Source organism: Portunus trituberculatus, chromosome 19 (assembly GCF_017591435.1).
Source record: "Portunus trituberculatus isolate SZX2019 chromosome 19, ASM1759143v1, whole genome shotgun sequence".
NCBI lineage: Eukaryota > Metazoa > Arthropoda > Malacostraca > Decapoda > Portunidae > Portunus > Portunus trituberculatus.
This window is the reverse complement of record NC_059273.1, coordinates 9751308-9767731: the sequence shown is the minus strand read 5'-3', so window position 1 is coordinate 9767731 and position 16424 is coordinate 9751308. Positions and strand designations below refer to the sequence as shown.

At 44.2% G+C, this 16424-nt stretch overlaps 1 protein-coding gene across 1 annotated transcript in view; it reads left to right on the top strand.

The window, feature by feature from the left end:
• Window positions 1-7106: 7106 nt before the first annotated feature.
• The window catches only part of LOC123506121 (protein O-mannosyl-transferase TMTC1-like), a 209155-nt gene continuing 199837 nt past the window's right edge, over window positions 7107-16424 (top strand). The window contains exon 1 of the mRNA XM_045258009.1: window positions 7107-7572. The gene's annotated coding sequence lies outside the window, so the exon portion shown is untranslated. The remainder of the gene's footprint in view (window positions 7573-16424) is intronic.

The following is a 16424-nucleotide window of genomic DNA, read 5'->3' as shown; positions in this document are numbered from 1 at the left end:
TTTTTTAGGAAGTATCTTAGCCCACCTGCTAGGGAACCATTACCCCTAGTAGAAAGCCCCACCTACACTCGGACCGTGATCAGAATTCGAACTTGTGCGTTTGGAGGCCTCTCGAACCCCAAAGCGTGCGTTATTCCACTGTACAACGGCGGCCACCATATACTACTATCTATTATTGCATTGAGATAGAACTGTAAATGAGTGGAAAAATAAGTAATCAGGTTGTGAGTGGCGAGTCACTATGAGGGGATTTAAAAGAAGATTAGACGGATTTATAGATGAGGGAGATACGTGGAAAATGAGTACGTGTGTTTTATTCAGGGAGTGCCACTTGTACACTTGGTAGTTACTTCCTCGCTAGTGTACTCTCTCTCTCTCTCTCTCTCTCTCTCTCTCTCTCTCTCTCTCTCTCTCTCTCTCTCTCTCTCATTCCGCAAACAAACAATTTTTTCATGCTTTTAAGTGTTGTATTTTGTCATACATAGTTAATATTAATTGTGAGAGTCGCCCAGCCTTTTCCTTGTATGAGAGAGAGAGAGAGAGAGAGAGAGATTCTTAATACAACAACAACAACAGGCCAATAAGCACCAATTCACTGCCCATCACAGCCAATTAAAGAAGGTAATTAACACATTATCCAGGTTCACACGAGAAAGAAAACGTGACGCTCTCTATAAATGAACCGAAAGAAAACGAAGACCAAGAAATTAAAGGGTCACATAGCTAATCCTTAGGCGGCGTAATGTGTCAGTCCTGAATCCTCTCTCTCTCTCTCTCTCTCTCTCTCTCTCTCTCTCTCTCTCTCTCTCTCTCTCTCTCTCTCTTGTTGTTCTAGGTAAATTTTGCTTCCCTCTTGTTAAAAAAAAAAAAAATTTGCATCGAATGTTTTTCATTGAACCGTCCAATCTGTTGTTCGTTTTTGCATTTTTACCTATTCGTCATTCATTACCAGGAACGAGAGAGAGAGAGAGAGAGAGAGAGAGAGAGAGACTCATCAGATCGTCAAAGGTAATGTGTGTTGTCTCTAATTATCACCTGCCCTTTATTCTCTCTCTCTCTCTCTCTCTCTCTCTCTCTCTCTCTCTCTCTCTCTCTCTCTCTCTCTCTCTCTCTCTCTCTCTCTCTCTCTCTCTCTCTCTCTCTATATATATATATATATATATATATATATATATATATATATATATATATATATATATATATATATATATATATATATATGTGTGTGTGTGTGTGTGTGTGTGTGTGTGTGTGTGTGTGTGTGTGTGTGTGTGTGTGTGTGTGTAATTCACCTTGATCGTCTGCTGGTCACCCAGCCAGTCTTCCCCATTACGGAGCGAGCTCAGAGCTCATAGACCGATCTTCGGGTAGGACAGAAACCACAACACACACAACACACACCGGAAAAAATGAGGCCACAACCCCCTCGAGTTACATCCCGTACCTATTTACTGCTGGGTGAACAGAGGCTTGCCCATTTGCCTTGCCGCTTTCCGGGACTCTAACCCAGGCCTCTAGATTGTGAGTCGAGCGCGCTAACCACTACACTACGCGGTATGTGTGTGTGTGTGTGTGTGTGTGTGTGTGTGTGTGTGTGTGTGTGTGTGTGTGTGTGTGTGTGTGTGTGTGTGTGTGTGTGTGTGTGTGTGTGTGTGTGTGTGTGTCTGTCTGTTTATATCGATTTTCCTCTCTTAAGGTTGTCTCATCGTTTTCATTGTGTGTTTTCCTTTTCATTTTCTTCAGATTCGTCGTCTGAGGTTCACACACACACACACACACACACACACACACACACACACACACACACACACTGTTTACCTGGTTGGCACATTCTCATCTCCCTCACAGGTAGTTTAACAAAGGTTCCTGCCCTCAAGGAACAGGTGGCTCGCCTTACCTGCTAATTAGCCGTCCGTGATTGGAACACCTTACACCTTACTCTTCTCTCTCTCTCTCTCTCTCTCTCTCTCTCTCTCTCTCTCTCTCTCTCTCTCTCTCTCTCTCTCTCTCTCTCTCTCTCTCTCTCTCTCTCTCTCTCTCTCTCTCTCTCTCTCTCTCTCTCTCTCTCTCTCTCTCTCTCTCTCTCTCTCTCTCTCTCTCTCTCTCTCTCTCTCTGTGAATGAACAATGAAGAAAAAGACATGCATTCTTTTGTTCTAAGCCAGTGACGTCATCGCCTCACCTTTTGCATTAACTTGTATATTAGATTAATCCTACCTGTCTCATTACCAGGTGCACTTCTATGTAGCTTTGTTTTTCCAGTATATACGTGCATAATATTATGTTACATTTTTCCACGCCGACGCCTTGTTCTTCTATATTCCTTCTTGTCTGAATTAAATATGAATCTTCTTCGGTGTCACGAAATTTCTAATACTTAATGTACAAATATGGCTTGTATTCTGAAACGCTATTCTCTCTCATCATCATTACTTTCCAAAGGCTTTAGTTGAAGATAGTCGTGGTTTTAAGAGTTTTTTTATGGTTCTGGTAGCGAATTAGCAAGATTTCCAGTTTAGCATAAGGAGGAAATGTCTTGTAAACCGGCTATTTGTCTCTGTGGCCTTGGATGATTGTCGTGGTGAGAGAACAAGGTGTTTTTGAGTATGGGTGTATATCTGAGGGCTACAGTTTGTCTATCTTCTTTCCCTTTCTTCTTGTCTGTGTTGTCCTCCTCTTCTAAGTCATTTCTTGCCGTGATTGAACTTGTAGAGTTTTGAGAGAGATGTTCGGTTGGAGGTTGTTGTTGTTGTTGTAGTTGTAGTAGTAGTAGTAGTAGTTGTTGTTGTTGTTGTTGTTGTTGTTGTTGTTGTTGTTGTTGTTGTTGCTGTTGTTTGTTCTTGTAGTAGTAGTAGTAGTTGTTGTTGTTGTTGTTGTTTTTGTTGTTGTTGTAGTTGTTGTTGTTGTTGTTGTTGTTGTTGTTGTTGTTGTTGTTGTTGTTGTTGTATCGCCAGCAGCAGCAGCAGTATTAGAAGTAGGTAATGATGTCCCAAAGTTTCCAGTATCCAACAAGCTCGTGTCTTATACCAACATGAGAGATCTTAACATGTCCTTACCATTTTCTTCTCTGGTCTTGTCCTCTCTCACCCCAAGAGATTCATACCCATTCATGTTTATGTCCCTTATCAGTGGATCTTTCCTTTGCTCGCCTCTAAATAACTCCCGTCTTTCATATTATGGTTCCTTTCATCTCATCTTTTATTGAACTTTTATATAATTTCCTTGTGATCTTCTATTTATATATTTTTTCTCACCCATTTATGTTTAGAACAGATACTTTCTATACAATTTATATTCCTTTCATCAACATTGTTTTTTATTTCCTACTCGTATACCACTTTTTTTCTTCCTACTTTACCTATTCAGTATTTTTTCTCATCTGTTTAACCCTTGATTCACTCCCACACCTTTCATAATTTCGTCCATTGTTCTTCTAGCCCTTCCCTTTTTATATTTTCTAAGTCTCTTCTTTTCTTTTCATTTCCCACTATCACCACTTCCATACAATCCATTACACCTTTTGGCATCAATTTATCTTCTATTATTATCTCAGAGCAACTCAGTTTTGTATCAGCCTGCCTTCACTTTTTTTTCTTTCTCGTTTTATAACCACATGGGTGGATAACACCTAATTCCAACCCTGCTTCCTTATTCCTTCGCTCACTGTCCTCGCCTGTTTCCTATTTCATTCACTCATCCATACAGTACTTTCGTCACCTACCTGTTCATTTCTTTATACATTTACTCAGTCATTTCCCCATTTATTTCTTTATTAGATTTCCTCACTCACTCACCCACGCGTTTCCTCACCTATTCACTTGTAGAACGTCTCATCTGTGCCCTTCCTAACCTGCTCCATACCCTTCCTCATCAACTCACCCATACCTTACCTCTTCCTCAACTCGTTCGATTTGAAAACCTGTTATCTATACACTTCCATTCTCCTCCTAATTCTCACCCATCCTTTTAAACCCACTCACCCATTTCTCAAACCCATTCAATTTTAAAACCTTTCATTCACACACCTTGCATCTTTTCCTACCTCACCTCACCTCTCTAGCGCTCCGAGGTCTTGGCAACGGAGAGCCTTTCGTTTATACCCCTTTTCAATACTCAAGGTACTCCCACCCGTCGCGTCCCTTAACGTAGAGCTCCCCAACGTCCTCTCTGCCTCGACAACCACCCGCAAGTCGGCCCCGCCCGCCATAGCCACACTCCGTTCTCCACGACGCGGCCACACCAGTCTTGGTCTCATGGGCGGCTTGGGTGTCAGCGGGCGGATGTCATTAGTCACCCTGTAACCTGACACTCGAACCCAAGAAGAGAGAGAGAGAGAGAGAGAGAGAGAGAGAGAGAGTCAGGAATAGTTTACCAGGAAATGAATAATTTAAGCTTGGAAACAATTAGTGATCTATTTAAATACATCACGTAAGAGAGAGAGAGAGAGAGAGAGAGAGAGAGAGAGAGAGAGAATATGCGGATAAAGGCATAGAAATTCTTACCCAAAGATCGCCAGTAAAAATAGTGAAGATGAAAACGCACTCTCTTTCTCTTACTCACTTTAGAGGAAAAAGGATCTCCAATCTGACTTTATCCTGAACACTTCTCTCCCCCTCTTCTTTTTTCCCGTGACTTTTCACACGCTCTCTCTCTCTCTCTCTCTCTCTCTCTCTCTCTCTCTCTCTCTCTCTCTCTCTCTCTCTCTCTCTCTCTCTTTTTCTTTCTGTCTTTTCTTTCTTTCTTTCTTTCTTTCTTTCTTTCTTTCTTTCTTTCTTTCTTTCTTTCTTTCTTTCTTTCTTTCTCTCTCTCTCTCTCTCTCTCTCTCTCTCTCTCTCTCTCTCTCTCTCTCTCTCTCTCTCTCTCTCTCTCTCTCTCTCTCTCTCTCTCTCTCTCTCTCTCTCTCTCTCTCTCTCTCCTTGTCTGTCAATATAAGGGTTGGTCACCTTTTCCTGTAACTAATTAACTAGCCCTGCCTTCCCTTATATGTTCGTTCTAAGATCCTTGTTCCTAAACGCTGAGTTCTCTCATCTGAAGTTTCATAGAGCACAGAGATCATTAGCTAGGTTTTCATTAGTTTCTCCCGCATTGGTGAGATAGAATACTCGTTAAACTGCCCTCATAATCACGAAAACGTCTCTGTAAATTAATAGTTTCTGCTAGAGGATGTTTTAAGAAAGAAGATGACGAAATGTTTTTAAATTCTGTACTGAGAAACGCTAATCTCGTGTATCCTGCTTACTTCCACTGCTCAGCCACTCTTCAGGCCGCGAGCTGCTACTGATTCACTTCCTGGAAACATCTGGGGGCATTATACAGGGTGAGTGACATCTAGTGGCTGGTATGAGAACTGCCTGGATATCTCTAATGGGAAGCTTCTATAGATAGATCGTGTCCGGATAGAGAGAAGAGCCCTTATCCCTCGCAGCGATCCATACCTATCGTTGAAATGTGATTCCTTTTCCATCTCCAGGACTTTGTCAGAAGGTAAAATATGACTAAAGTAAATTTTATTGTTTATTCATGCTTACTTTAGACTTAAAACACTATTGCAGATCAGAAGAATACCTCTACATTAAGTAAGAAGGTTAATTTCATTGTTTGGTCAAAATTTCAACTAAGTTCTGTTCACTCATCAAATACCTGTCATTACCTGCCTGTAGTACTTCGTGAGAAATATCCTGAGTGAGTTACATCTAGTAGCGAGCATGGGGAGTGGCTGGAAACCTGATCTGGGAAGTTTGGATACAGCGAATCTGTGTTGAGGGAAGCATCTGCGTAACACCTTTGATTACTTGTCTACGAGTATATAGAGTCGTAGTACGGCAGAGGTTAGTTAAGGCAATACCTCTCCTTGGACAAGTTGGGTGCATTGATAGTCACCGGGAACCTTGGCCAGGGAGTAATAATAGAGGTCAGTTTGACTTGCCAGTGCTTCGCGTTCCGTTGACCGTGAAAGCTAGAGAAGCGTGTGCCGCGGGATGGCTTGGAGTAATGTCGCCGTGAGCAGGTTACGGGGTCAGGGGCCGCCATCCCTTGATCTTCAAGAGAGATGTTCGGTTGGAGGTTGTTGTTGTTGTTGTTGTATCGCCACCAGCAACAGCATTAGAAGTAGGTAATAACAGCCCCATTGCTCAAGTTGTAATAGTAGATAATCTCTCTCTCTCTCTCTCTCTCTCTCTCTCTCTCTCTCTCTCTCTCTCTCTCTCTCTCTCTCTCTCTCTCTCTCTCTCTCTCTCTCTCTCTCTCTCTCTCTCTCTCTCTCTCTCTCTCTCACACACACACACACACACACACACACACACACACACACACACACACACACACCCGGTAGCTCAGTGGTTAGAGCGCTGGCACAAAGCCAGAAAATAATGAGTTCTGAGCTCGTTCCGTGGGTAACGTCTGGCTGTCTCGTCAGAGACTGCAGCAGATCAAACAGTGAATTACACACACACACACACACACACACACACACACACACACACACACACACACACACACACACACACACACACACACACACACACACACACACACACACACACACACACACAAGGGCTGGTAGTAGGTACGTTCACACAGAAGCATCACAATATCGCAGGAAGAGGCACGTGTCGGGACGCTATGGGGGGAGGGGATGGTGGCAAGGGGGGCGAGGAAGTAGTCTGACTTGTTCCGGCCTGCCTCGCGCTTAGGCCTAGCCGCTGGAAATAAGTCCCGGCGGGGAATGGTGAAGGTGAGAAAATCCAGGTGGGGGAAAAAAGTCTACTCGTAAAAGGAGGGAAAAAAAGTAAGGTCTTGGATGGAAAAAGGTGCGTGTGGAAGGTGTTAGTGTTGGGTTGTGGCGTGGGTGATCGATAGCTGGGTGGGCGCGTGTCAGGGTGGCGGTGGGCGGGGGTCAGGCCGCCCACTTAGGCTGTTTCTTTCCATCTAACACAAATAAAAGATCGAGCTAACACCCGCTTAGATTCAACCACCGTCGCCTCCGCCGCCATTCATAGGGTGAGGGCAGCGCAGCGATGAGGCAGCAGCAGCAGCAGCAGCAGCGGCGGGGCGCGCGGCAGCCTCCCGCCCCCGCCAGGTGGTCCGGCACTCAGTTGGTCAGACTGCCGCTCCGCCCCGACCCTAGTCACGCGGCTGCCTCCGACGGGAGTGCACGTCATCCCCGGCGCTCTTGCCTCGCTGCCGCCGGCCCACAGCCTCCCTCGTGCCGGTGTGTGGCGCGAACCTGCTGCCTCGCCTGCTGCCTTGCCGGCCAGACTTAGCAGTGCGGGAAGAGTGAATGCTGAGTGATTTGCTCTCAGGCAGACAGGCTCTCAAGCCCTCTCCTTTTATCTTTTTCTGCCTCACGCCCTAGTGTATCACTGTTCACATCCCGGGTCGTGTTTGTGCGTGTGTGTGTCCCGCTTCTTTCTCCGTGACCCGCGCCCCGCCCACCGAGTGGTCACTCAGTGCCCAGGGCGGTGCCGGGCTGTGACACCGAGGCTTCGCGCCTTGGACACTGGGGCAGTGAGCGTCGCTGCCAGGAGAGGAGAGGCTGGTGTTCTTCTCTCAGGATGTCTCCGCCCCTGGTGAGGTGAGTCCTCCCTCATGGCAGCTTCCCTCACAGCTGTCCATCCCACACTCACAATTTTTACTTTTCTTTTAATCTTTTTTCCGCAACTTTTATCTCTTCGGCTTCTTTTTTCTTTTACTCCCCTTTATTACTTCGTTTTTTTTTCTTAAGGGTTGTCTCTTTTCCTTCGTCTCTCCTCTTATATTCTCGTTTGGTTCGTTTTTCTTTCCGTTTCTATTTTTTAAAGTTTTGCTTATTTTGCTCTTACTTCCTTTCGTCTCTCCATTTTTTTCAACTTGTTCTTTCAAGTCACTACCTGTTATACTGCACGTGTCTCCCTTTTCTACATATCCTCACATCACCTGCAGTATTCCTTCATCCTATATCACTTTTTCAGCGGTTCCCTACACCTTGACCATCGTGCTGCCTGTCCTCCTTTTTCCTCTTTTTCCCCCTCTGAGTGATTTTCCATTTCCTTCCTGCCGTGTCTTTTTCCCTTGCAGTTTCCTCCCTTTTACTTCCCTGTTTCCTTCGCGTTATGCTTCACCCCTCACTCTATTTCCTGTTGTCTACATTCCCTGCGCGACCTCTCCCTCCACTTTCCCTCCCCATTATTACCTCCTTGCTGTTCTTCCTCCCCTCTCTATTCCCCTGCTTTCCCCATCTCATTTTTCCCCCACTTTCTCTGGTAGGACTCTCGTTGCCTCTCTCTCTCTCTTTGCTCTCACTCTGTCGTCTCCCCATTCCCTCCCTGTTGTCCTCTCTCCCTCCTCTCCCCCCTCTCTCTCTCTCTCTCTCTCTCCCTCCCTCTCATTTCATCTGTCACCCTGTCCCAGGTTTATATGCTTTCTCTCCTTCCTCCTGATTTATGTAGGAGGACCGTGACTTTTCTCCCTTCTTTCTTCTTCTTTCCTCCTCCTCTCCCTCCTCTTTCGTCTCCTCATTTGCTGGAATTTGTCTTTTTCCTTTTTTTGTTTTGGTTCATTTCCCTTGTCTTGATTTTTCTTATGTGATGTTTTATGTGTTTTGTTTATTTCAGTTTGTGTTTTGTATTTTTTCTTTTTTCTTCCTCCCTTTTGGTTATCCTTTCTTCACTTTCTGGTCCAATTTTTCTGCCTGTGTTATTCCCCTTGTTCTCCTTCTCCGTCATTGCTCTTCCTCTGTTCGTATTGTTACTAAATCTCTCTCTCTCTCTCTCTCTCTCTCTCTCTCTCTCTCTCTCTCTCTCTCTCTCTCTCTCTCTCGTCCCTTCCTCCCTTCTTCCCTTCTCTGTGCCTCACACCTTTTGCCTTCAGTCCTCCCTTCTCTCCTTTGCTTGTTTCTTCCTTGTACCCATGAACTCACACGCACACACACACACACACACACACACACACACACACATACTCTCTCTCTCTCTCTCTCTCTCTCTCTCTCTCTCTCTCTCTCTCTCTCTCTCTCTCTCTCATGTTTTCAAGGTGATGCGATGTTTTTCCTTTATTGAGTTGCTCCCCTTTCTCTCCCTTACCTCTCGAAGCTTCGCTCTTGTGAGTTGTTGCCTCGAGCTGCCTGATGGAACAAGATCCGTTTTTCGTGGTGAATCTGATTGCTGGATTATACTTTGTCTTCTTCCTCTTCCTCTTCCTCTTCCTCTTCCTCTTCCATGTTGTTTGCTTACTCTTGATTAGTTCTTTCATTCTTCTTTTTTTTTTTATTTTGTTTTCGTTTTTTGTTATTCTTTATCTTATTTTCTGAAGTTCCTTGGTTGACTGTTTCGTTTCTCGTTTGTGGAGTGGTGGTGGTGATGGTGGTGGTAATAGTGGTGATGGTGGTAGTGGTGGTGATTATTGCTTTAGTAATGGTGGTGGTGGTGGTGATGGTGGTAGTGGTGGTGATTATTGCTTTAGTAATGGTGGTGGTGGTGATGGTGACTGATGTTTGTGTTGGAGTTATTGCTTTTGTTGTGTGTATTTGAATCATCACCACCATCTGTCAATTTTGTTTTTGTTTGTTTCTGGTATTGCTATTTTGATTTTGTTTGGTGATGGTGATGACGATGGTGATGATGATGGTGATGGTGATGTTGCTTTCATCATCATCATCATCATAATCATCATCAAACTCGTCTTGATTTTGTTTTTCTGTTAGTATTTGTTTTTTTTCTTTCCTTAAGTCCTCCATCACCTCTTCCTTCATTACCTCCTCCTCCTCCTCCTCCTCCTGCATCTGTTCTCGTTTTGCCAGCCTTCCCTGCTCCCCTGCCTCACGTCACACCTGCTGTCGTCACCTGTCTGCCGCGTCACGTGTCATCTCATCGTCATCTCCTCACGTCACCTGCCCTTTAGTGATCAGCTGTTTTACCTCCACCTCTTAACCTGAGCCTCACCTGTCACTTCTCCCCTCTCCCTCACTTACAGACTCTTACCCTCTCTCGCTCTCTCCTCCCCTCTCTCTCTCTTTCTCTCCCTCTCCCGCATACACCTGTCATGTTTCTCTCACATTAATATAAGTTTTTTCTGTATTTTTCTCGTTTCGTTTCGTATATCTTCGGTTTCCCTTTTCCTTCTTCTCTTTTTCGCTTTGTTATTTATTCTTTCTCTCTTTAATTCTTGTCTTCCTTTGTTCCTTTCTTTTTTATATCGTGTGCCCTGTCTTTCGTATCCTCTCTCCTGGTTTCCCTCTTCTTTACTTCCACAATCTTCTTTCTCTCCCTTTCTCTCTTTCTTCCTCTCTTCTCCTTCCCCTTTATCCTTTCCTCAAACTCTTCTGCTGCGCCTTCCACATATTTTTCATCTTGCAGTCTCTCACTCTTTTCTTCTTCGCTCTTCCTTCTCTCTTCCTCTTCTTCCATCTTTCCCATCCCCTGCTATTCTTTCTTTCTTCCTTCTTTTCCTTCTCCTCTTTGTTTATTCTTGTTATTCCACTTCGCCACACCTGTCAACGCTGCACGTGTCGCATCTTCCTCCTCCTCCTCCTCCTCCTCCTCCTCCTCCTCCTCCTGCTCTTCCTTCTCCTTTATAGCTACACTCTCTCTCTCTCTCTCTCTCTCTCTCTCTCTCTCTCTCTCTCTCTCTCTCTCTCTCTCTCTCTCTCTCTCTCTTCCCAGTCAACTCAATTTTATTTGTTTGTATGAATGTTTTTCACTGCTACAAAATCGGTTAGGTGTTACTTACTTTTTTCTTCGGTTTTATTATTTGACAAGTGAGAGGCGCGAGGATGTTAGTTGCTCTCGAGTTTTGGGGAGAAGTGAAAGGGTTGAAGGGAGGCGCTGATAGTGAAGTGGACTGTGGATGGTAGTAATGTGTTATGTGTCTTCATTTTCATCATCATTTAGCAATATCATTCACTAGAGAGCGTAGACAAGACGTAGACCTCAAATAACCTCGTTTTTAGCACTGTCTCATGATGAAGATATTTGTCCCAGACTTATGGCTAACTCTAAATATCTTTAAGGGGACTGACAATCAAATGGGCCCTTCCTTCTTCTTTTCTTGTGTAGCCCTTGGTCAGCTTCCCCTCTTGCATAAAAAAAAACTCTCCCTGCTTTTCGAGTTTGTGTATTGGAAAAAAGTCTCCATTGATAGTCACTGAGGAATACTTTAAAAAAATCCGAAATTTAAGTTCTACGAGTGTATATTATGAAGTTAGTTAAGATTTATCAGCCTCTTATATTAGGTCAAGTCTGCCAGGTCAGTCACTCTAGTTTTGGTGTATTAACCCCTTCAGTACTGGAATACATATTTACCTTGAGATTTGTGTACGGTTAGACCATTTTATTGACATCAGAAAGCGTCTATGGAGGTCGGAAGATTAATGGCCAGAGTCTTCACTATTTTAATCCCCCACAGAAATTTATGAGACTGTATGAAATCACCTGATAGTAAATAGAATGAATAAGGAAACCAGAATGAATATGAAAACACGTCATGGTACTGAAGGGATTAATCTATTACTGATGTCACTTGAAGGTCAGGGAGGTGCGGGCGGGTAGGTCACGATAGTCGCACGTTATAATTAGTCTATTTGAGGGCGCGTCACTAATCACTCATTACTAATACTCGGGTGGAGAGGTAATGTGAGGGTGCGGGGGTCGCTGATTGCGCTGAGGGTGCATCGCTAATCAATAGGAGATAATATTTAGGGTGACTATTTAGGGTGAAGGGGAAGCAGTAACTGTTAGAGACAATTTAGGGTCAGGGCTCCGATGAGGGGGAATATTTAAAGGCACAGAGACAAGGAAGGCGAGGGAGAAAGGCTGGTACACGCAGGAAGGAGTGTCTAGAGGACGAAAGGCAAAAGGAATAGGGATGAAACTTAATAAAATGTAGAGAATGCACCAAGGGAGAAAGAAGGGGGAAAGGGAGGGGCAAAAAGAGGTGATGTGTATATTAGACAAGGCGTGGAAAGGTTGGGAGAGTGTGAATGCTTTTTTTAGAAAGGGGATGAGGGGAAGAAAAGTGAGGAGCGGTATGGGTGAGGGGAAACGCTACTGAAGGAAGATGAGGGTAACAGAAGGCAAGAGTGAGGAGGAGGAGGAGGAGGAGGAGAACAGTATGAGGAGATAAGAGCAAGTTGAAGTAGTGAAGGGAGATAAAGATAATGGGAGATAGAAGAGAGGAGACAAGGGTGATGGGGTGTATTCCCTGGCTATGGGGAGACAGGCAAGGGATGAGACACGTCACTAGTCGGATGAATTGTACTGGGATTTACGGCAGCGAGTCCAATGGGGGAGGAGGGTTAATGGGGGTAGAGTTGACCAGGGTAGGGGAGGTATCAGGGACAGCAGGGAATTAGCCATTTTAATTCCACATATCACTATCCATCAGCGAGGGGAGGGCACGGGAGAGGAGAGAGAGAGAGAGTGAGAGGAAGAGAGAAAGAGGGGAAAGGAGAGGTGGAAGGATAATTTTCAATGGCATATAGTTGAAAATAAAGTATTGGTTATAACAATGCACGTGTGTAGGAGGGAGAAAGGGAGAAAGTTACACCAAGCTATTTGAAGTCAATGGGAAGAGGGGCCAAAGGGGAAGAAAGGGGGAAAGAGGGGAAGACCGGTATAGACTCAGGTGTTCCGGTAATTGTCTCGTGGCCCGGTAATCTCGTGTTCTGTGTGACTCGTTAAGTTAATGATAATAATGGTGGTGGTGGTACCGGTAATGAGATGTGTGCATATTATTATGACTCAGGTGATGGCTGCATAAAAGATGGCGTTAGTGAAGCAGAGAAGCAAGCAAGGAGGTAAGGAAGACAAACAGGGAGGCAGGGAGGTGAGGAGGAAGACAGGGCGTAGTGGTGGTGGTAGTGGTGGTGGTGGTGATGGTAGTAATTGTGGTGTTGTGCTGGTGGTGGTAGTGGTAAAAGCAATGTCAGTAGTAGTGGTGATGGTAGGCAAGAGAGAGAGAGAGAGAGAGAGAGAGAGAGAGAGAGAGAGAGAGAGAGAGAGAGAGTTAACGTTATATTTGTTTATCCATGTCCTTATGTATTGTGTGTGTTATGAACGACCCAGAGAGAGAGAGAGAGAGAGAGAGAGAGAGAGAGAGAGAGAGAGAGAGAGAGTCCTACACCATGGTATTTCATCCCGTGAGTTAAAAGGTCGCGGCACACAAGGCTTCATTTTTCCGTGACTTGTGCTTAATTCTTTCGTGAGGGCGAGGCGAAAATGTAGTCCTTGCTTGTCTTTGTTATTGTTGTTGCTGTTGCTGTTGTTCGCCTTGTTTATTTGCTTGCTTTCTCTATTTTCCGTGTCGTTGTTTAGGGTCGTACTTGTTGTTGTTGTCTTGTTTGTTTGTTGACACTGCGCCTCTCTGCGTCCACCGTCACTTCCCTAGCAGCTCTCGGGACAGACGCTATTAACTGCTATAATGACTGCTAATCTTTAATGCAGTGTTGAGCTCCAGTCTCTCTCTCTCTCTCTCTCTCTCTCTCTCTCTCTCTCTCTCTCTCTCTCTCTCTCTCTCTCTCTCTCTCTCTCTCTCTCTCTCTCTCTCTCTCTCTCTCTCTCTCTCTCTCTCTCTCTCTCTCTCTCTCTCTCTCTCTCTCTCTCTCTCTCTCTCTCTCTCTCTCTCTCTCTCTCTCTCTCTCTCTCTCTCTCTCTCTCTCTCTCTCTCTCTCTCTCTCTCTCTCTCGTTCTGCCTGTCAAGTCACACGCTAATTCAGTCATGAACAATTTTCGTTAATTTTGCTGAACAGTTTTGCGTAAAAAATCTCGTATTTATGAAGCAAATGAGGATAATTCTAGGTACACGTGACTCTTTTCCTTTCCTTGTGTGTTTTATCTTTTGCTTTCATTGCACCGTTAGATAGTGCACAGAAAGTTAAAAGAGGACAGGAAGAGATTAGTATGGTGCTGTCTTTTTTTTTTTTTTTTGTCTTATTCTTCTCCCTCCTGCTATTTATGAAGCAAATGTTAATAATTGTAGGTAAACGTGACTCTTTTTCGTTTCCTTGTGTGCTTTATCTTTTTCTTTCATTGTACCGTTAGATTGTGCACATGAAAATAAAAGAGGAAAGGAAGAGATAAAGTAAGGTCCTGTCTTTTTGTCATAATATTCTCCTTTCTTTTTACCTACTGGATTCTTGCAGCTTCACTTACTAATGCTCTAATGATCTGAAAATGCATAAAGAACATAAAAAAAAAAAAACATTTAATCCCTTCAGAGCTATGACGCATTTTAGTATTCATTCTGCTTAATATTCAGTGATTTTTACGGCTTCAGAAATTTATGTAGGGATTGAAATAGTGAAGACTCTGACCATTGATCCTCTGACCTCCATAGACGTTTCTTAATATTAATAAAATCGCCTAATCGTACCCAAATTCGTGGTAAAAATGCATCCCACTACTTAAGGGGTTAATACTGTTTCCCTTCCACACACTGACACACGAAGGGAAATAATAGAGATACTAATTTCAAACAGTGATCTCTTTATATTCCAGCGCCTCCCGATCCTTCTCCCTTCAAACAGGTCAATTGGCACGCTGGGCTCCTCATCAGGGCAGTGCGGTGAAAGGGCCGTGTTTGTTCCTCCCGTTTGTTTTAATTTTGGGAAGGAATGGTGATCTGATTGTAAATAATAGTCTTCCCACCTGTAATTAGCCGCATGCCCAGGTGAAATAACAGGTAGTGGACACGCTGACTGTGGTAAACGCTCACGCAGACACACACACACACACACACACACACACACACACACACACACACACACACACACACACACACACACACACACACACACACACACACACACACACATGTCCAGCCATAGCCATTTTTCACCTCCAAATCGTAGCATTCTTTAAACAATGATGATTTATTAAAACACATAACGATTTACCACATCCATTTTGATATTTTTACTTGTGTCCTTTTATTGTTACGTTTTTTTTTTTTTTTTTTTTTTGTGTGTGTGTGTATTATCGGATGAGTGAGTGAGGGCAGGGGACATGAGGGTTGGAGGAAGGAGGGGTGAGGGAGAGTATGCAGCCACAATCGTTAACTACATCCTGTCAATAAATACAAGGTTTTTCTCTACTTACTTGCAATAGATTACACATTCACTGATACTTTTTCCCCCTCGTTTAATTATTCATACCCCGACACGGTTACTCGTTCAGCACTGGAGTGACACACTGCCTCGCCTCGCCGCCCGTGACCTGAAGCTTTGAATCCTTGACTCACTCCACCACCTTTCGAGCTGAGACCGAAACAGCGGAGCATTGTAAATTTCCCCACAAATTGATGTATTCTGAGGTTAGGAGAGAGCATTTTTCCCTCCCCTCTCTCCATTTCCCCTCGGTTCATCTCCCCGTCTTCCCCTCCCTTTGGTTATGGAATGTAGTGATGGGGGATGGGGAGAGGAAGGGGAAGGGCAAGGAGAATGGGAAGAGGGGAAGGGTTAATCTTAAGTTAACTCTTCATATTGTGTGTGTCATGGTAGGGTGAAGGATCAGGGATGGGAGGGGGGAGAGGGAGGGAAGGGGAGATTTGCGCTAAGGGTGTGAGGGTGTTATGTCAAATGGAAATAAGGGTTTTGAGGAGAGAAATGGGAGGGAAAGGTGATTGTTTTGTTTGGGATGATGTGTGTGTGTGTGTGTGTGTGTGTGTGTGTGTGTGTGTGTGTGTGTGTGGAATAAATATAGAGTACAAAATAAGAAAAAGAAAATGAATATCTCAACAAAATAGTTTCCTCTTACTAGTGTTTTTTTTTTTACATTATGAACTACTACTACTACTACTACTACTACTACTACTACTACTACTACTACTACTACTACTACTACTACTACTACTACTACTATTACGTATTATTCCTTACATGACCAACTATAACACACACACACACACACACACACACACACACACACACACACACACACACACACACACACACACTGTTTCCCGCTTTTATGTTTTGGTATCCTGTTACCCATTTAGTACCGTTCAGGAGGAAGACGAGAGGAGGAGGAAGAGAAGAGGGTGTTGATGATGGTGATGGTGGTGATGGTGGTGGTGAAGAATGGCAGGCTTTCGTGCACAGAAAAGATTCCGTGTCTTTGTAAAGTTCTCAAGGTCAAAGGAATCAACTCGCCTGCAGAGAGAGAGAGAGAGAGAGAGAGAGAGAGAGAGAGGAGGGAGAGGTTTCATTCCGCTCCTTCAAATCTGTCGAAGGAAACCCCAATGCTCTTTAAATGTTTAGTAATTCAACCTCCTGCTTCTCCTCTCGCCACGTGACTAGACAAAGGCCGAGTCATTTCAATCGTGCACAAATAACATGACATTTTCTTTTCTTGAAAACAACTTCACGCTTGTCTGACGTGGAGCGTGTCTGTCTGTCTGTCTGTCTGTCATCCCGGCGACCTTGTGGGGGAGTGTTTGTTGTTTTTGTCGTTATTG